At 36.4% G+C, this 21,557-nt stretch overlaps 1 protein-coding gene across 1 annotated transcript in view; it reads left to right on the top strand.

Annotated features, from left to right (window-relative positions):
* The first annotated feature begins 1,958 nt into the window (after positions 1–1,958).
* Positions 1,959–21,557, top strand: part of LOC150102194 (uncharacterized) — a 238,490-nt gene continuing 218,891 nt past the window's right edge. The window contains exon 1 of the mRNA XM_090399106.1: positions 1,959–1,978. The gene's annotated coding sequence lies outside the window, so the exon portion shown is untranslated. The remainder of the gene's footprint in view (positions 1,979–21,557) is intronic.

The raw sequence follows: 21,557 nt of genomic DNA, 5'->3' as shown, positions 1-21,557 counted from the left end.
ACCGTGGAGTGCAAACGCCACTTCTACTGAGCTACAAAGGCTGTCATAATAAGTTTCTTCAAATATTCTTTGCATTCTGCTAGCAAGGTGGTATCATCTACATACCTCAAATTATTAATATTTTTTCCCACTAATTTTAATTCCAACTGAAGACTTCTCCAGCCCTGCCATTCTTAAAATGTGTTCGCTGTACAAGTTAAACAGGTACGGAGATAAAATACATCCTTGTCGCACCCCTTTACCTATTGTGAAATACTCAGTTTCTCCAATATCTGTTGGGACAATAGTTTCTTCTTCATAATAAAGATTCCTCAGAAGGATAATGATATGCTCTGGGACTCCCATTGTTCTTAACACATTTCACAGTTTCACATGATCTGCAGAGTCAAAAGCCTTGCTATAGTGAAGGAAACAAAGGTAGACATTCTTTTGATATTCCTGTGCTCTTTCTGTTATCCATCTCACATTGGCGATTTGATCTCTTGTTGCTCTGCCTTTTCGAAATCCTGCCTGTTCATCTGGCATTTCTCTCTTCATGAATGGTTCCAGTCTTTTCTGAATGATCTTAAGTAAGACTTTACTTGCATGAGAAATCAGTGCTATATCTCTGTAATTTTCGCATTCTCTTGCATCGCCTTTCTTCAAGAAAGGCATATAAACTGATTTTTTTCCATTCCCTAGGCCATGTAGTTGTGTTCCAAATTCTCTGACATAGATCTGTTAAAATTTTAACTGCCTCTTCTCCCAGGGCTTTGAGCAGCTCAATTGGTATTCCATCTCCTTCTGGTGCTTTCTTACTGGATATATGTTGCAGTGCCCACCTCACTTCGCTCTCCAGTGGTATTGGCTCCTGTGTATAATCCTACTCTTCAAATTTCTCAGTAATTTTGGAGTCCTTTCTGTAAAGGGCTTCTGTATAATCCTTTCCATCTTTCTTTGACGTATGCAGCTTCTGTAAGATATCCTTTGTGTTTACTTTTCAATACTGTAATCTTGGCACTAAACTTCCCTGTTAGTTCTCTGATCTTTTTGAAAAGATCACTTGTTTTTTCCTTTCTTGTTTTGGTCTTACTATCCAGCACCATATCGTACTTTCTAATTTTTGGCATATTCATGGAATGTTCTTGGCAAGTTAGTTACAGAGGTGGTTTGCCATTGCCTTTCTCTGGAATATTTTTCAACTTTCCAGTCTAGATCCGCACTGTTCTGTGAAAACGTGGGAACCTCTTGAAGGATGTGACTCTTTGCTCTGTAATAGAGATGTATTGCGCATATCTTTACCCTGGAATAATTCCCTCTAAAGAAAATTATCCCTTACCCCTTAGTATTTGTATTAGTTCAATACAAATAGGAGCTGGTGATAGGGACTTATTTTCGTAACTTCTAGATTACTTCTGAAACTTTTGCATGGTTTCAAAAGCAGGCGAGCTTTGGTGAAGATTAATAATATTAATTATTCTTTCTTTTAAGTTGCATAATATATGATTTGAGACAGGTTTATAGGCATGTTAATTTGACATACACTGACGTCTACGCTAATATGCTAGATTCTGTGTTAGTGGTGCACTACTCCTAAACAAATACAATTAATATGGGTTCTAGAGTATATCTGATTAACTGTGTGTTTGCGCCCAGATCGTATGAGAAAGTCAAAAGAGTGAACTGAAAGTTTTGGATACCTGATTTGTGTTGATGATGACAATTCAGTGCATAACGTATATACGAGTACATATATTTAAAACTAGGAATGAAGTGATTATGTCAAACATGGTGTAGAAGAGGTGTAACATATATTCATTTGTTTTGATGTCTAGGTCGGGCGTGGATTTTTCAGTATTAAAATATAAGTAGAAAGGTGAGTCACTAGTAATTATTTTGGTATTTGGATTAAATTGATGATTGATCAAGAGGGTGTACTGTTTACATACCTGAGATCTTGAATTGATCACATGCAACTTGCCGTTTTGTGCATCACTATGTAACTATATTTCGTACTATTCGATTACTTTTTTCATTTATATTTAATTCAATATACATGTGAAATAATAGCTTACGATTTTTTTTTTTTATTCTGTAATTTTATTTTAATAAGTCGGACTGTTTTCACTATCTCAGGATTAGGATGGCGTATATCGGGACCTTACTTCACACTGTTACCATGTCGTTTTAAATTCTTGAGCACCTTAATGAATTTTCAGTCTCATAATTGACAAAATGAACTTAGTAAATACTATTATTTGAATACTTTCTTTAGACTTAATCCCAACTGATATGCGATTAACGTTAACGTGCCTTATGAAGGTAATATGATGTTGCGGATATGGTTTCATTCATTGGTATGCCGAAGGAATTGAAAAAGATAATTCCCATTTCTTGCTATACATACATACATAGTCATTTTATAGTCACCATATGTAATACCTTTTTTCCCCTAATGCATGTTCCTTCTCTGGGGTTTCCTGTCATCAAATTAGTTGTTGGAATTTTCAAATAACGATATTCACCAATATGCGATATTCATCTAAAACGGTGAATATTTTCATTATTCGGTAAAGAAGAATTTGGAAACTGAAACTTATTTCATATTTGATTTTACCCGAACTAAATTGCCTTGAACATTTTTTTTTTTTTTTTTTGTGATCATTAGATGAGTGTGAAAAAAATTATGGAATTAAATTATTTTAAGATGAGACAATATACTTTCTGTGATAACTTGGTGTACTCTGTAAACGTTTGTATTAATTGTATAATGTAAAAGTATGAATTTCCCTCAGAGGGAAATTTAATGTCCTATAGAAGGAATTTGTTGTATTCTTCTTTAGCTAGCTGAACCTCTAAGGTTCACCTAACTGAACCTTAGAGGTTTAGCATGTACCAACTTCTTTCATTCCAGTTTTGGATTCCCATCTTAGCTAAGTCATTTTGGATATTATTCTCCCACTGCATCCACAGTCTACCTCTGGGTAGACTGTGCATGCAGTGGGAGAATAATATCCAAAATTGCTTTCCATCAGGCATTCATCTTAAATGCTTGTTTAGCAATTCTCTCCTCACCCATTCTTTCCACATGTCCAAGCTATCTCAATCTGCTTGCTGTATGTTAGTTTTCTGGGTATGCTCTGGTTAAATATTTTAGGTAGATCCTTGTGTATCATTTTGTTGTTATTAGTATTATTATGTGACACCTCCAAGGAGTCTGAGGACTCATCATTATTTGTATCTCATTTAATGAAAATGTTATTAATCATTATTTGTTGTTTTTTTTATGTTTCATCCCTATATTTTTAAGGAATACTCAGAGTACAAGATTCACATTTGAAAAGTTTTTTTAGTAATTTATAATTCTATTATAATTTTATAATAGATAACAAGATCTTAGAATAGGTGAATTCATTTAACTACCTGGGATGTATGATCACATATGAAAATGAAAAAGATATAAACGTAAAAATTGCAAATATTTAAAAATAACAGATGTAATTATAACTCTATATTTAAACCAAACCTAGTTCAAAAGCAAATCAGACTAAAAGTATACAATACATTAGCCCTACCAGTCTTAATGTATGGAAGTGAAATCTGGACAATAAAACAAAAAGACAAGCAAAGATTAATAACAGCAGATATGAAGTTTATTAGAAAAACTGCAAAGTGTACCCTATTTGATCACAAAAGAAATGAAGAAATTATGAAAGTATTAAACCAAGAACCAGTAATAGAAAAAATTGAAAAATTTAAACATAAATGGATGGAACACATTCAAAGAATGAAAACAGAAAGATTACCAAAACAAGCCTTAAAGTACAAGCCATTAGGGAAAAAAAAGAAAACCAAGAAGTCCTCTTAAATGATTCAACAATGACTTCTAAGGCTGGAACATGCCATGCTAGGCCTAAATCCTTGATACACATGATGATGATTTTAGTAATTGGTGTGAGATAGAGGTGACGTATTTAGTTGGGTGTTGCTATAGACCTGATAGTATGGAGGACAAGCAGAAGGAAATATATATAGGCAAATTAGCCTGGCTAGAAAGAAAGAAGTGATCGTTATGGGTGACTTTAATTATGCTAATATAGACTGGATTCAAGAGACTGCATCTGGGGGAAAAGAAAATTAATTTCTGGAATATTTTGAGAGATAATTACCTTAAGCAATACATAATAGAGGATACACGAGGATCAAGGGTATTGTATTTGATCATCTCATCAGATGAAGTTATTATAAATAGGGTGTCAAATCTTCCACGAGTTGGTGAGAGCGACCATGAGGTGATCACCTGCAGGGTAACCAGTCATTTGAGGATGTCTGTTAGAAAGTTATATATGTGGAATTATAAGGCTGGTAATTATGAAAAGCTCAGGAAACAGCTTGTGACAATAAATTGGAAAAAGGAACTGGATGGAAAGGATATCATTGCTGCCCGGGCTTTACTCAAGAACTATTTGGTGTAGACAATATCAAAATGTATTCCACAAAAGGGTAAATAGAGCAGGCGTGAAAGAGGGTATTATGGAAGAAGCACAAGATAGTGGTTATAACAATCAGTTGCATGAGAAGTATAAAGAGCAGGTGAGGAAGGTGACTCTCTTGATAAGTGCATAGCAAAAGTGCAGTATGAGCAGCAGTTAGCTAATGCAGCTAAAAAAAAATCCTAGGGAATTTTTTTGATATGTAGTCAGTAGAAAAAAAGAATAATTATGGAAGGATGCGATTGATTGGTGAAAATGGAGGAATGATAACTGCTGCAGAGGATATAGTTGAGGTATTTAATGAGCAATTTATACAGATATTTCATTCTTATGAATGTGACATCATGCAGAAGTTAAATGCAGTAGGAAAAGAGGAGACAGCGGAGCTGTTAGTAAGTGAGCAGGAGGTATATGAGGAATTGAATAAACTTGATGCTATTTCACCATGTGTTTTGAGGGAATGTTCTGGGGAGTTAACAATAGCTTTTACATATCTTTTTAACATGAATCTTGCATGGGCCCAAGTTCCAAAGGAGTGGAAAGAGTGGCCTATAATTCAAAGACTAGGACTTTGAATTATAGGCCAGTCTGTGAGTTTTGAGTTGTGGTTAAAGTGCTAGAGAGGTTAGTTAGGACCAAGATTCACAATTGGGTTGACAACAGAAAAATACTCTTTGGTTGCCAGCATAGGCTTGTTAAAGGAAGATTGTGTTGTAGCAATCTTCTGATTTTATCCAGCACCTTTTCTGGGTTGTTATCAAGTTCACATTTGGAAATATTCATACAATTTAGTAAATGCATTGGCGATGCTTCCTCGATGTTGCAGATTTTGGAGATGGGGAAGACTTTTATGCCATTGCTAAACTTGATTGGTCTTGTGTGGCCAGTCTTGAGGCAAGAGATCATAGTAGTGGCACAACAATTAAACTTGCAATTGATGCTAGCTCCTGGTTTTTCTGCTGAATACCAGTGGTGAGTCATGTCCTGGAGAATCGTTCTTTTTTGTTTTCTTTTTGAGGGGTTTTAAAAAGATGAAAAGATTGAAATCTGTGGTATCACTGGCTGCTGCAACCATTTTTGCTACTTCATCTGCAGTTTCATTTCCCTTTAATCCCACATGGGATGGGATCCATTGGAAAATTATTTTGGAAACCTTATGTAGTTTATGTTTTTTACTATGTCTCTAAGTATTCCTTGATGGCTAGTGTAGCAGTTCTTAATAGCTTGAAGGACTGCTAAGGAATCTGTGAAAAATATAAACTCCTTTGGATTTTGTTTATCCAAATGCTGCAGTACTGTGTTAATGGCTATTAATTATGCATGATATGAGTTGCATCCAACACTGTTAGTTGTTTTTAGTTCTATATTTTGAGAGCCATAAATAAGTATGCCACTCCCAAAATTTCCCTTTTGATTTTCAGAGCCATCTGTGTAGATCTTTATTGAGTCAGGTCCATATTCCATTATTTTTGAAAGAGCTAATGATCTGAAGATGTCTGAGTTTTTTAGGCTTTTTTTCTCATGTTTCCCTATTTCAAAGTTGATAACTATATTTTTCATGGCTTGATTTGGAGGAAATGCTGGATAGTTGGCTATTTTATTTGGACAATCCAAGGGAATTTTATTTTCCATGATTTCATGCATTGTTGATTTTTCTTTATTCTGTTTGTTGGCTGTTAATTTTTAAAAAGTTCACTTGTTCTATGATGTGCAAGGTTGGCTCTTTTTTCTACAAATTTAGTAAGATTTTCTTGCCACCTAATTTTTAAAGGAACAAGGTTGGATTCGAATTCTGCTATTTTTCTAGGAGTTGTATTCCTTAGTCAACATATGATTCTAGCTGCATTTTTCTGAATTTTTATAAGCTTGTCTAAACTGGTTTGTGATGTTTGCATCCAGATAAGTGAAGCATATTCCATGTTATAGTCTAATACTATAATATAATATAATATTACAGTATTAGGCTATAAAACTATCATAGAACTCATGTTCATTTTCACATAAAATTTAAGATAACAAGATTACTTTGATCTACAAAGCTACCTTGTTATTCACTTTTGCCAGTGGGAAGTTCATTACACAAGCCCACAACACAAGATGGCCTTACTAAATAAATAAACTTATGCAGATAGTTAGTTTAAGACATCAGATTTTGTGTGCGTGTATGTGTTAAACCTGTTATATTAGTGGATCATGGGTGGGATAAGGGTTATGTAATCTGGAAACTCTGCTCTCATTTGGAATTTTAAAGCCATTTATCATATTACAAACATAGTGTGTTGGTAAACATTACCAAGTGTAAAGAAGAATACAAAATTTTAGAACTCTGAAACTTATTTCATGTTTTTGATATTGCCTGAATTAAAAGTCTTAGACATTTTTTTTAAATAAAAGGGTGATTTAGTCATCACTATTCACAGTCCTAAATTATTTTGGCTTAAAAGTTGCTTGAATATTTGAAAACATCCAAGATTTTGTGATTAATACATTTTATATAAGGCCTATGTAACTCAGCTGAAGTGGTGCTTGCATCCTTTTCTCTAGACCACTTGTAGATAGACTTAAGTTCAAGTCTAGTCATTGACTGGAGGAACTTTTTCTAAGCCTTTCTTCATCTGGTTTCTGAGTTAGTCAATCTCTGGCACTGGCAAGAGGATTTTTTCCTCCTGAAAACTCTGGTTTATCATCCTGTAAACTCAAGAAAATCAGTGGTAGAACGAAAATTGTTTCAGACCATAACATATCCTGTTAGGGTTAGGTACCAAGAGATGGCAGCACTTGTTTGCTTGTCTCGTCATTGGTTGCCACTTATAATTAATGATAGTCATGGGCCAGCTATCTCTGATTGGAAACTGGTGGAGATTGAACTGCCCACTCAGTCTCCAAAAGCTAGATAGATTAAAAGGCCTTCCCTACTTCCATGATGAGGCTAAGGACTCCTTGGAGCTGCCCATAATAATAATAATAATAATAATAAAATATGGGCAGCTCCAAGGAGTCCTTAGCCTCATCAAGGAAGGATCAACATCATGTCAAGAACAACTATTCAACATTCACACAGTATCTATCATACTTCTCCTTGAACTCATTTACAGTCATGGCACCCACAACAGACTCTGGCAGCTTATTCCAATCATTTACCACTCTTCAAGTAAAAAACCTAGCTCTAACACCCTTGCTAACCACACTCTTACCAAGCTTCCATGGATAGCCCCTAGTCCTCCCACTACCAGGCCTATTCTCAAATATATCTTCTGAATTAATCGTATAGAAACCCTTCAGTAATTTGAATGTCTCAATCATATCACCCCTTTTCGCCTATCAACCAATTTCTGCAGCCCACAAATCTTCAACCTGTTCTCATAAGGTTCATTCCATAGTCCTGCTATTATCTTGGTCACTTGTCTATGGATCCTCTCCACCTCCTCCCCATCGAGAAGAAACCCTGGTGCCCATATCTGGGCACAGTAGTCTAGATGGGGGTCTTATCAAGGCTCGATACAGAGGAACAATAACCTGTTTATCTCTGCTCGTTATAAAGTGTTTTTCAGCAGCCAAGTGATTTGATGAGCTGATTTTGCCACTTTTGCGATGTGTTCCCTAAACTTCAACTCCCTATCCACCAACAACACTCCCAAATCCCTGTGATATACTGCTGCTAATCTTTTCACCACAAAATGCAAAACCTTACATTTTTCCACATTAAATTGACATCTATTCTCCTTAGCCCAGTCCTCCAAACTATCCAAATCATCCTGCAAAATTTTGACATCATGAGCATTCACTATTGCTCTACCTAACTTTGCATCATCCGCAAACAGATGCACAGTTCCTCTCAGATCCTTTCCTATATTGTTAATGAACAGATTAAACAGTAGCGGTCCAAGAACAGAACCCTGCGGCACACTGCTAGTCACAGGCCGTCTTTTGGACTCTACTCCTTAATAAACCACTCTCTGATATCTCTCCATCAACCACTCTCCTATCCATCTCACCAACCCTATATCCATTCTCATATGCTGATTACTTATTAGAATTCCATGTGGTATCCTATCAAAGCCTTTAACAAGGCGGTTACCCTTATCCAGTTCAGCCGTCACTGTGTTATAGAACGTGAGCAAGTTACTGATGCATGATCCACCCTTCACAAAACCATGCTGTCCCCCCATAGAGTATCCCATTTTCATCTATTCAATCTTGTATTTTCCTGTTGACTATTTTCTCCACGACCTTGACAACAATTCCTGCTATGCTGATCGGCCGGTAATTTTCAACAGCAGTCTTGGAACCTCCTTTATGCAGTGGAACTATTTTTTCCTCTTTCCACCCCCTTGGGACTAACCCAGACCCGAGACTCAAATTAAACAAAATGGTCAAAGGCACTGACAATTCTTTAGCCGCTTCTTGTACGACATGAGCTGGTATACCATCTAATCCCGCAGATGAATTGACATTCAGGTTTTGTAATAGACTATTCACCTCCACTTCATTCACCACAATTCCCGTATAAGCTGTTTGTTCTTCCATTTCTGCAATGTCATCACATGGATGATATACTCTTGCAAAGTGCTCACTCAGTAATTCTACTATATCAACTCATTCGGTTACCTCCCTACCATCGGCATTCTTTAAAATCAATCTGCCGTATTCATTTTTTCTTTTACTTGCAACATATTGAAAAAACTGTTTGAGATTCTCTTTAGCCTGCATGACTAATGTTCTTTCATAATCCACTTTTGCTTTTCTTACCACGCTTGTTACCCTTCTGGCCTGAGCTTTATACCGTTCATGTGCCTGCAGGTCACCTTTTTTCTTAAATTCTCTCCACAGTTGTTTCTTTTTTCAGCTCAAGCTTAATGGTGTTATTCATCCATTTAATCCCTACTTGATTTATTATTCGAACTCTAGGTATACAGTCAGCCATTGCCTCCTGCAAAAACTTCTTAACCGCCTCCCATGCACTATCAACATCCAGCCCTTGCAGTTTTACATGCCATGGCACTGAACCAATCAAACTCCTAAGCTTGTCATACTTTCCAGCCCAATAATTCCACATGTACCCTTTCTTTTTTGTATATTCCACACCTTTAGCCACCTCCCAAATCAAGACCCTATGATCACTCTCACCAATTGGTGGTAATGTGGTCATATTAGTTACAGCCAAATCCTCAGATGCAATTGCTAGGTCAAGCACTCTCTTCCCCCTAGTATTTTCCATTACATGCTGTCGCAGATAGTTATCCCTTAATAACCGCATAAAATCCAATTCCTTCCTCCTGTGTGTCCTCTCCTCGCTCCAATCAATGCGACCATAGTTGAAATCTCCCATAATAATCACCCTCCTTCCACTCATTTCTTCTATTTGCTTGTGCATACTGTCACCACCATCTTTTCCATCACCTGGTCTATAGCAGCACCCAATTGTATATTTTGTTCTGCTAGCCCCAATCTCACACCAGATGGCCTCAAATGTGCTCTTTTCTCTATCCTGCAATTCAACTTCTATTTTCCTTAGCTGCAGCTCATCAGCTATCATCAACATACTCCTCCCCCCATTTTATTCTTCCTGTCATTCCTGAACACACTACATCCATTACATTCAATCCCACTAGCTATATCATCTTCGGTCAGCCATGTTTCACTAATGCCAATAACCTGTGGTCTGGAAGTGCCAACCAAGTCCAATAATTCTTCCTTCTTGTTCCTAATACTCCTAGCATAACTGTACATGAATTGCAGACCCCCGTTAGCCCCATCCCTACCTTGATGCCTTATACTAACTATCCTATTCTGATTTGTTGTCCTTATTCACTCAGGCATATTATACTCATTCAGACACTCAACTGCCTCCCTAAGGTCTGCATATCTACTCCCCCCCCCTAATAAATCTAGTTTTCCTGATTCTGCACATCCACTTCATTCAACAACAATTTTGTATATTTTGTATATGGTTCAAGTATCCCGAGAGCAAATGAATGAAACATTAATTTATAGCATACTGCTATTATTTATTCTAGTATTAAACAATAAATTAAATGATAACCACAGTAATTAACTTTAATGAAATGAGAGTACAGATATTTCGTACTGAAAATAACAGTACATCATCAGTTTGTAGAAACAAGCAAATCAAAGGAATGGAAATATAAGGTACTTACAGCAGTCAGTGGTTTATCAATTAAAAACTGTTACCACATGCTAGAAATTAATATTCATAAATAATATTATTAAAATTATTAAAACTATTTTTGATTACATAAGATAATATAGTTTTTAAAAGCTATATTAACTATATAGGCATTTGACAGGGTGCCACATGATAAGCTGATATTTAAGTTGCAACACATGGGTCTGGATGTCAGATTGGTCAACTGGATTCAGGATTGGCTGTCTGATAGGTATCAGAGAGTTGTGTATGATGGAGCAGTTTCAAAGAGACAGAAGGTTACAAGTGAGGTCCCACAGGGCTCAGTACTAGCACCTATGTTGTTTAACCTTTATATCAATGACATTGCAACGGGATATGCAGTTGTTTGCAGATGATGCGAAGCTGGGAAGGATTATTAGTAATAGTGCAGATGTGGTAGCCCTGCAAGAGGATTTGAATAAGCTAGATAGATGGGCAAATAAATGGAGGTGTCAGTTTAATGCAGCGAAATGTAAGGTCTTGAGGTTTGGGAAACATCTGGGATGCTGCATACTCTATGGGAGGAGTTATACTGGAGGAAGTTGGGGAGACAAGAGATCTGGGGTTGATGATTGATTGAAACCTGAAGTTTAGGGGACATATTGCAAAGGTGGTGAAGGTAACACAGAGGATTGCTGCAATAATGAGAAGGACACTGACCTGCAGAGATAAGAGGGTTATCATTCTGTTGTATAAGTCTCTGATCAGACCACACTTGGATTATTGTTCTCAGATTTCGTTCCCAGGATTTGAAGGGGATAAATTAACAGTGGAAAAGATACAAAGATGGTCTCAAGACTGTACAAGGATAGTTATGAGAATCAGCTGAGGGAATGTGGACTGCAGAGTTTGGCAGATAGAAGAAGGAGAGGTGATATGATTGAGATTTTTAAACTGTTGAAAGGTGGTTAGCTTTTAAACTGTTGAAAGGGTTGACACTGAGGAGTTCTTTCACTTGGTTGAACAGCGGGAAGGAGTGATGACAAGAGGCCATCCCTGGAAGTTATGAAAGGAAACTGTGAGCAAGAGGGTGAGGAGTGGTTTCTTTGCATGGAGGGTGGTTGAGCCGTGGAATGCATTGCCTGATAGAGTGGTGAGGGCGAGAATGGTCAATGAGTTTAAGGAGTGGTATGATAGACTTTGTGTTTCTTAGGGGGAACCTCCCCTCGATGAGTCTTGACAGACTTTGTTCTTAGGAAGGACCTCCCATGATGAGTCTTTTGACTCCATGGAGGCCTGAATAATAATAATAATAATATTATTATTATTATTCAGGGCTCCAATAATAATAATATAATAATAATAATAATAATATTATTATTATTATTATTATTATTCAGGCCTCCATGGAGTCAAAAGACTCATCGTGGGAGGTCCTTCCTAAGAGCATAAAGTCTGTCAAGACTCATCGAGGGGAGGTACCCCTAAGAAACACAAAGTCTATCATACCACTCCTTAAACTCGTTGACCATTCTCACCCTCACCACTCTATCAGGCAATGCATTCCACAGCTCAACCACCCCTCTTGCTCACAGTTTCCTTTCGTAACTTCCAGGGATGGCCTCTTGTCATCACTCCTTCCCACTGTTCAACCAAGTGAAAGAACTCTCCAGTGTCAACCCTGTAACCACCTTTCAACAGTTTAAAAGTCTCAATCATATCATCTCTCCTTCTTCTATCTGCCAAACTCTGCAGTCCACATTCCCTCAGCTGATTCTCATAACTATCCTTGTACAGTCCTGAGACCATCTTTGTCATCTGTCTTTTCCACAGTTAATTTATCCCCTTCAAATCCTGGGGACCAAATCTGAGAACAATAATCCAAGTGTGGTCTGATCAGAGACTTATACAACGGAATGATAACCTTCTTATCTCTGCAGGTCAGTGTCCTTCTCATAATTGCAGCAATCCTCTGTGTTACCTTAACCACCTTTGCAATATGTCCCCTAAACTTCAGGTTTCTATCAATCATCAACCCCAGATCTCTCGTCTCCCCAACTTCCTCCAGTATAACTCCTCCCATAGAGTATGCAGCATCCCATCGATGTTTCCCAAACCTCAAGACCTTACATTTTGCTGCATTAAAACTGACACCCCCATTCATTTGCCCATCTATCTAGCTTATTCAAATCCTCTTGCAGGGCTACCACATCTGCACTATTACTAATAATCCTTCCCAGCTTCTCATCATCTGCAAACAACTGAATATCCCCTTGCAATCCACTTGCAATGTCATTGATATAAAGGTTAAACAATATAGGTGCTAGTACTGAGCCCTGTGGGACCTCACTTGTAACCTTCTGTCTCCTTGAAACTGCTCCATCATACACAACTCTCTGATACCTATCAGACAGCCAATCCTGAATCCAGTTGACCAATCTGACATCCAGACCCATGTGTTGCAACTTAAATATCAGCTTATCATGTGGCACCCTGTCAAATGCCTTTGCTAAGTCTAAGAAAATTGCAGTATATGCCTTTCCCTCATCTAATGTTCTTGTAACTTTATTATAAAATGCTAGCATATTGCTAAAACAAGAGTGCCCTTTCACAAATCCATGTTGACTCTCACAGATAACATTACCCTCATCTGCCCAGTGCTGTATATGGTCCCTCACTACTTTCTCCAAGATCTTAACAACTACTGATGACACACAGACTGGTCTATAATTAGACACTTGCAGTCTGTTACCACCCTTATGCAATGGCACTATCTTACCTTCCTTCCATTCCCTGGGCACGTTTGCCGAAGCCAGACTTTCATTGAAAAGCCAGGTTAAAGGCACTGTCAGTTCCCTAGCACATTCTCTCAAAACTCGTGGTGAAATACCATCCAGTCCCAAAGCTTTATTGACATCCAGAGTTCTCAGTATCTGAAACACACTCTCCTCCTGTACCTCTAAACCTTGAACCTGCCCTATCCCTCTAGCATTAAAACTGACTCCTCCAGGATGAAATACTCCAATGAAGTGGTTATTGAACAATTCCACTATGTCCTCTGCATCAGTCACTCTATTCCCATTTTTATCCCACAATATCATCTTCCACAGTCATTTCTCCTCCTACTGGCCACGTAGCTAAAAAATTCCCTAGGATTTTCTTTGGATCTTAGGGCCATTCTCCTCTCATATTCCAGTTTCGCTTTCCTTACCACACTAGTCACTCTTCTGGCCTGTGTCTTATATTCTTCACGCATCCTCTCTTCACCTGTCTCCTTATCTCTTCCATAGCCTCTTTTTCACATGCAATTCCTGTTTAATATTGTTTGTCATCCACTTTACTCCAAATTGTGTCCTCTTCTTCACTCGTGGTATACAACTTACCATTGCTGCTAACAAATATTCTTTCACAGTTTCCCACGCGCTAACGATATCCCGGCCTTCCAATTACTCCCTCCATGAAACTTCCCGAAGTTGACGTCTAAGACTGTTATATTCACCTGCATTATAATTCCACATAAGTTCCCGTCCCCTTGATACTCCTGCATGTCTATTCATTTTCCAAGTCAAAACCATATGGTCACTCTCTCCAACTGGTGGGAGAGATGTCATCTCAGTTATTATCAACTCTTCTGATGCTATAACCAAATCTAAAACTCTTGAACCTCTTGTTCCCTCTGTTACATGTTCCCTGAGACATTTGTTCCTCAAGAATTCTAGAAATTCCATTCCACTATTGCTACATGCATCTTCCTCTCTCCAATTTATACTACTGTAGTTAAAATCTCCCATAACAATCATTCTTCTTGCACTTGCCAAACTTAGCTGTCTAAACATCTCCTGGTCCCCATCCTCCGTGCTCCTGGGTCTGTAGCAACACCCCACTAAATATCCTGTCTTGCCTACCTCTACCTCACACCATATGCTCTCAAAATCATTTGTCTCACTTCCTTCCAAAGCCTCCACTCTTAGAGGACATAGGTCATCACTTATCATAAGCAGTACCCCACCACCACCACGCTTTCCCCTCTTATCCTGATGAAAAATGCTATACCCAGCAACTTCTATTCCTGTTATTATATCCCCTTCTGTCAACCACGTCTCAGTGATCCCAATAATTTTTGGCCAGGCTGATGTTATCTGCACGACCAATTCCTCTCCCTTATTCCGGATACTCCTGGCATTAGTATAAAGCATATAAAGCATATATTAAAAACTTGTTTCTACACACTAATGATGTACTGTTATTTTCAGTACGAAATATCTGTACTTTCATTCATTACAGTTAATTACTGTGGTTATCATGTAATTTATTGTTTATAGTCATGCCACAGGTACCTTTAAAGATTAGACTTATTCTAGTATTATTTTCAGGCTCTGGAAATTTCCATAGTCACACATTTCATTCTAGTCCTATTTAATCTTATTTAAAAGGTGCAATTTTTCACTGCAGTCTTCTTAATGCACTTCTAATCCCTAGTCCATTCATCCATGGACTAAAATGTAATAGGTTTCCAACCTTTAGTAGCCCCCCCCCCATTATAAAAGTCTTCTTTCTGTAATACTTTCTCAGTTAACTTTTATTGCTATTGTGATTATCTGCATATTCTAGGAATTTTTGCCTCTTATTGCTTTAAAAGGCCAGATGAAATGGTTTTCAGGTGTATTTGATGTAGGTATGCATCAGAATGTAATTGATTTATTAAAATTTAAAATTATACTAAATTGTAAAAAAAAATATTTTGAAATATGTATTCTGGAGTACCTGAAAAATATGCTGAAAAAAAGTTTCTGGTGGAAGTTTGGTACTAATAAAATCTTATTAAAATTAGTTTTATATGAATATTTTAAGAGAAAATGTTAAAATTTGGTAAACTGAATTAGTGGAAACTTTTTTTTTTTTATGGTATTTGCGTGCTTAAAAGCATTCTCAATTTTGTGGGTTAAACAGTCATCTGTTATCAGTACTAAAAATAACTCATTTCAGTAGTCATACTCCCATAGGGAAGTTGGCCTAATCTCCCCTTTATTAAAGTCTGACTGGTCTGTGTGTTCGTGTGTGTGCATGCTCACTGCTTGTGTGCTTGAAGTCCATTAGGAAAATCGTTTCTTTGATAGCTTAGATCAGATATCCAGATATTTCTCCTTGACTTAACTTCATAATTCTGCTAATGATAGTAACATATTTAGCTAAAATCTGCTGTGAAATAACTTAAGATCTGTTTAATCTTCATCTAATAATAGTCCTTTTTCCTGTATGAAATTTTATGGTAAATATTTATACCACCATTAAGTTAAATGGCATAAAAAGTGTGCTTTTTATCTATTGCCAGTTTTTAAATTTTTGCTTCAACTCGTTGGGGAAGAGATAAATACTGGAATCCTTAGTTTTGTATTCATTTTTTGAATTTGTTACTGTTATATTGAATATAGTTTGTCACCCAGGAGTAATGAATTAATTTCTTTTTAGATTCTTTTTTTTTTCATTCAATATTACTATTAAATATCTCTATAATTTTATTAACATAATATTAGCAAACCTTCCATAACTCTCACCTAAAACAATCATCTCAGAAAGTTTGAGTGGACAGCACCAAAAATTTCATTCTTTAATGTGCAAGCAGAAGCTATGTATTTTTTTTTTTTTTTTTACTTTGCTGAATTTTGACATAAGAAGTAATAGTTTTGTCATAATTTCTTGGCATGCACTGGATACTATAACAGCTCAACACTATTAAGGGTTTATTGCTAATTACCATTGGAATTGCATCCCATTTAACAGCATGATCTGTGTCAGTGATTCTCAATGTGTATTTATTACTAAAAAGACATTCAGCAATGTCACTTTGACACTCTGGTCTTTGAATCATTACATTTCAGCTATCCTGGCAATCTATTTTGGAAGGCTCCATAGAATCTTGTCAAAAATTGACAAATTTTATTCATCATATTGCCTTAAGTATTTCTTTCCTTGCAGGTTATATGCTTGTTTTCTCTAATTCACAGTTGAACTTCTAAAACCTTTTTCTTACTTTGCATCATTATTTAAAGTACTTGATTTAGCTCATAAAGAAATGTTTATTTTACCTTTTCCACAAAACAGTATTTTTCTTTAATGTTATCACAGGACTTTCATTATGTCGAGTCTAAAACAGACTCCATCTTGTCTTTGATTTCTTTGTAAAGTGTCACTTGATTTCAAATTTCTATCCCCTTCTTCAGTATTGTTCCACTAATATGTTTTCCATTCATGGATCTAAAAGTTCCAACTCTACACTTAACTGAGTTAAACTGATATCTCTACATGGTAAATGCTTGGCAAAATCCAGAAAAATTACAGTATATGTGTTCCCATTGTCAACTATTTTATTTTGTTATAAAATTTGACCAGATTATTATTATTATAATATGGGCACCCTCCATGCAGTCCGAAGACTCATCACAGGAGATCCACACTATTATACCTCTCCTTGACCCATTAACAGAAAAAGTGCTCACAGCCGACTCTTGCAACCCATTCCACTCATTCACAACTCTCTAAGCAAAAAATCTAGTCCTCACATCCCTACTAACCACACCTTTATTCAACTTCCAGAGATGATCCCTTGTTCTGGTCTCTCTAGCCAAATGCTGAAACATTTCCCCTTCATCTATCCTATAAAACCCTTTAAGCAACCTAAATGTTTCTATCATATCCCATCTTTATCTCCTATCAACAAACTTCTGCAATCCACACACCCCTCAGTCTATCCTCATAAGGAAAATTCCACAGACCACTTACCATCTTGGTCACTCACTTCTGAATCCTCTTCACTGTTTCCTCATCCCCAAGAAATCCAGGGGACCAGACTTGGGCACAGTAATCCAGATATGGGCATATCAAGGCCTTATAAAGAAGAATAACAACTTCCTTATCTCTACATGCTAATGTGTTCTTCGGCCAAGTAATCTTATGGGCTACCTTAGTAATATGTCCTCTAAACTTTAACTCCCTGTCTACCACTACCCCTATATCTCTAGCTTCATCTATTTCTTGGAGTGCATTTCTATCAATGTGATACACGGCTTGTAATCTATTTATCCCAGAATGCATAACTTTACATTTCTCGACATTAACTTTTGCCCATACTGACAGCCTGTTTAAATCATCCTGCAAGCTCTCCACATTGCCTTGATTAACTATTACTTTACCTAATTTCGCATCATCAGCAAACAACTGAATATTTCCTTTCAGATTATTTCCTATATCATTTATGTACAAATTAATTCTTCACTTATCTTTTGATAAATGTATAATGCTCATCTTAGTAGTCAAGACCAGATCTCTCTTCTCAGATTGACTCTTACTCCTGGCCATTCCTGGCATAATCACATAATCTCTACAGGGTTTTTATCTTCCAGAAAACATGACATCCTTTTTCACTCAGGACATTACTATTTTTTTTTTTTTTTCAAAGTAAGTAGCTGGACAGATCACAAATCCACCCAACCTTTGAATACTGCTTTCACATTTGGAGTTATCACCTCTGTCATAACAGTTTCATCACTTGGATGATATTACCCTTGCAAAATGATTACTCAGTAGCTCAACAATTTCATTTGCTTCTGTTACTTCTCTACCATTTGCACTCATTAAAGTTTTCCTTCCATAGTCATTCTTCCTCCTACTTGCTACATAACGAAAAAACTCTTTGGGATTTCATTTTGCCTGTTCAGCTAATTTTTTTCTCATAATCATATTTTGCCTTTCTTACCTGATCCTTGTACAGGCAAGAAAGGCAAGTTAGCTGGTCATCTTGCTCCTTATATACCCTCCACAACATTTTATTATTATTATTTATTTATTTATTTATTGCAGCTCATGCTTAGTGATACTACTTATCCATCTAATTCCTACCCAATCCCAATTTACCCTTCTGACCTTGGATATAAAGTGTGATATTACTTCCTCTAGATATCCTTTGACTATATCCCCATACACTGTGAACATCCTTCCCTTGCAATTCTGTCATCTAGCTATTATCATTCTCCTCAGTTTGCCTCTATCATAGAAGGGCAGTAGACTCACAAATTTCATCCTGTCACTCTTCTTTTTTGCTTCCTAGGACGATTCTTTGACATCCTCCCTCATGCAATATTTCTCACCTCTCAGGTGGTTGGTTCCACCTCAAACAATTAATTCTTTCACCTTCCCTTTCTGCATTCTGATAGCATTACTAATGTTATTAATTTTTGCACCAGAGAAACAAGATTTTGTAGCACTTGCATGAAGAACTTACCTTATTATAGAATGACTGTAAATAATTATTTGCTTACACTCATTCTCTTGATTATTATAAATTTAGTTTAATCCTTTATCCAAGTTTAAGCAAACAAAGTTTGCAAATATCTTCAGTTGTCCTGAAAATATCTTCAGGACGACTGAAGTAAGGGTCCTGGAGATATTTCAGGCATAAACTTTGTTTGCTTACACTTGGATAAAGGATTAAACTAAATTTATTATAGTCTAACCAAGTGCAAAATAAGCTTCCAATCTCTTGATTATTCTTACAATTTTTTTTTTGGCTTTGAACCTCTTGCTTTTTTCTGTTCTCAATTTGACTAATCTCTTGCTGTTTCTATATCCTTTCAATCTCATGCTTTGCCCTGTGAAAGACTACATGCAAGCGGGCAATTTCTTTATTCAGATCTACATTCTCCTGAATTTCTGCCCCCACACTTTTAGTATTATCACCGATATTTACATTTTCCAGTCTTGTATCAATGCTCTCTGCTCTACTATCATGTGATTTGCTCTCTCAGCATTCACTTTCAAAGCATTTATTATTATTATTATTATTCGTGACACCTCCAAGGAGTCCAAAGACTCATTGCGGAAGGACACCTACTATACAACACTTCGTCTCCACTACTACACCGAACCTCTACTACCAATCACCTACATCAACGCCATCTACTGCCCACAACCACCACCACAGTTAGTATTTTTGTCTGTAAATTGCATGTGTTCTAAAGGGCCGATTTGTCTGTATGTGGGATGAAAAACCCTGCTACCTCCGTATGAGATCGGCAACCTCACCTTCAATTGAAAAAGTCCATATAAAGATTCCTCCCATCATGACGAGAATTGAACTTAGGCCTTTTCTAATCAAAGGGCGCAACGTGCCATTGTTCTTCCAATTGCGCTACAGAGGCAATTTTTGTAGAAGTTTGATTGCAACACCTGATTTGTTTTCTAACATTACACTAGCTCCATCAGAACAAAATGCAATGAAATGATTTTTTATATAGTTATCAGAAAATCCATATGAATTTAAAGTAGCAATTATAGTAGCATGTATATATTTCGTGGTGGTATATTTCCTAGTTCTACAAGATTATTAAACAAGAGGCTTACAAATTTGAGAAAAATTTTACAAAGGGTTTGCACGAGCCCCTTATAGCTCACCACTGGTTATAGTGAATGGTATGATCTATTTGAGGCACGTATTCTAGCTTGTATTTCTGCACTAATGTTATTATCTCGAGTAATCAGTGTTCCAAGATATTGAAGGAAGTAGCACTTTTAAATTTCATGTTATCAGCGGTAAACTTGTCATTTCTACCCTTGATTGTGATTTCTGCATACTTTTAAATATTTATTGTTATCCTAGTTGATTTGAAATCTAGTTTTTCAGCAGTTTTGAGTTTTCTGAATATTATTCTAATGTCGTCAGCATTTTCTCCAGCTAGGCCTATATCATTACTATTATGCTAATATTACCCTTATCTTTTACAGTTTCTTGAAATACATTTTTCTAGAACTAAGTTAAAAAGGATGACTGAAAGAGTTCAGATTTGATTCTATTAGCCAGTACCATGCTTGCTGTCAATGGTGCAAATTTTTGATTAAACATATTATGAGGTATTCCCAGTTCATCTAATACACCCAAAAGCCTTCTCTATGAATGCTATTATATGCTTTTCTAAAATCTATAAATAAAATATGGACCTGCTGATTATATTCCCATTTTTTTTTCCCAAGTATTTGTCTTAGTGTAAAAATCTAGTTTAAGCTTATTGTTTAAGGAAATTAACAATGTATTTGTTAATAAATATAATTATTTACTTATTTTCCTATATTTCTCTGACATTAAATTGGCATCATTAGGGATTAATATGCTTGTATTAGACATATGCACACAGGCACACTTCAGTAACAAAGATGAAAAAAATGGAGAGATACAGGAAGACCTCAAGTCCTATAATTACGCTACACCACCTATTGGTTTCAGTCGGGTGTTCTTGGTTGTTGGGCTGGCTGACTGCAGATGAGGGTTTCTCATATGTGAGGGGTGTCTGATACAACCATATTTATTTAGGTTGGGATAGTTAGTAAGAGCTGCAGTTGATTTGAGGAAAAGCCTCTCAAATGTGAAGTTGCTTTGGAAAATTCGGAATTTGTATGCTTTTATGTGCATGCATGTGTCTAATATAAGTGTATTAATCCCTGATGAGTCTGATTTGGCTTTGGCAAAATACAGGATAATAAGTAAATAATTTTATTTATTAACAAATACGTTGTCATTTCCTTAAACAATATATGATAATGGAAAAATCTAGTTTACTGTCGACCTTTTTCTTCAGCATGAGCATCTTTTTTGCCAGCAAAGGTTGCTCGATTGGTAGAGCCTCTGCTACTAATGGCTCATGCAAAAAAGTTAAGCAAGTTTGAGCACGGTTAGTAGTTGCAAGTGGATCAATTGTTCGATGCTGTTGGCACACTCTCCCTCGATGAGTCTTTGGACTCTCTAGAGATCTCACATAATAATATTAATAAATTTTGTAGCCTGCTGACAGGAACAATATCTCTCTGTAATTTTCACATTCATATTTGTTTCCCTTTTTAAAATGTACTGGGATGATTAGTGATTCTTTCCATTCTGAAGGTATCTCTTCTTTTTTCCATATTAAATTTAC

Source organism: Typopeltis vanoorti, chromosome 10 (assembly GCF_054136105.1).
Source record: "Typopeltis vanoorti isolate ZY-2024b chromosome 10, IOZ_Tvanoo_1.0, whole genome shotgun sequence".
NCBI classification, from domain to species: domain Eukaryota; kingdom Metazoa; phylum Arthropoda; class Arachnida; order Uropygi; family Thelyphonidae; genus Typopeltis; species Typopeltis vanoorti.
This window is presented reverse-complemented; position numbering and strand designations above follow the sequence as displayed.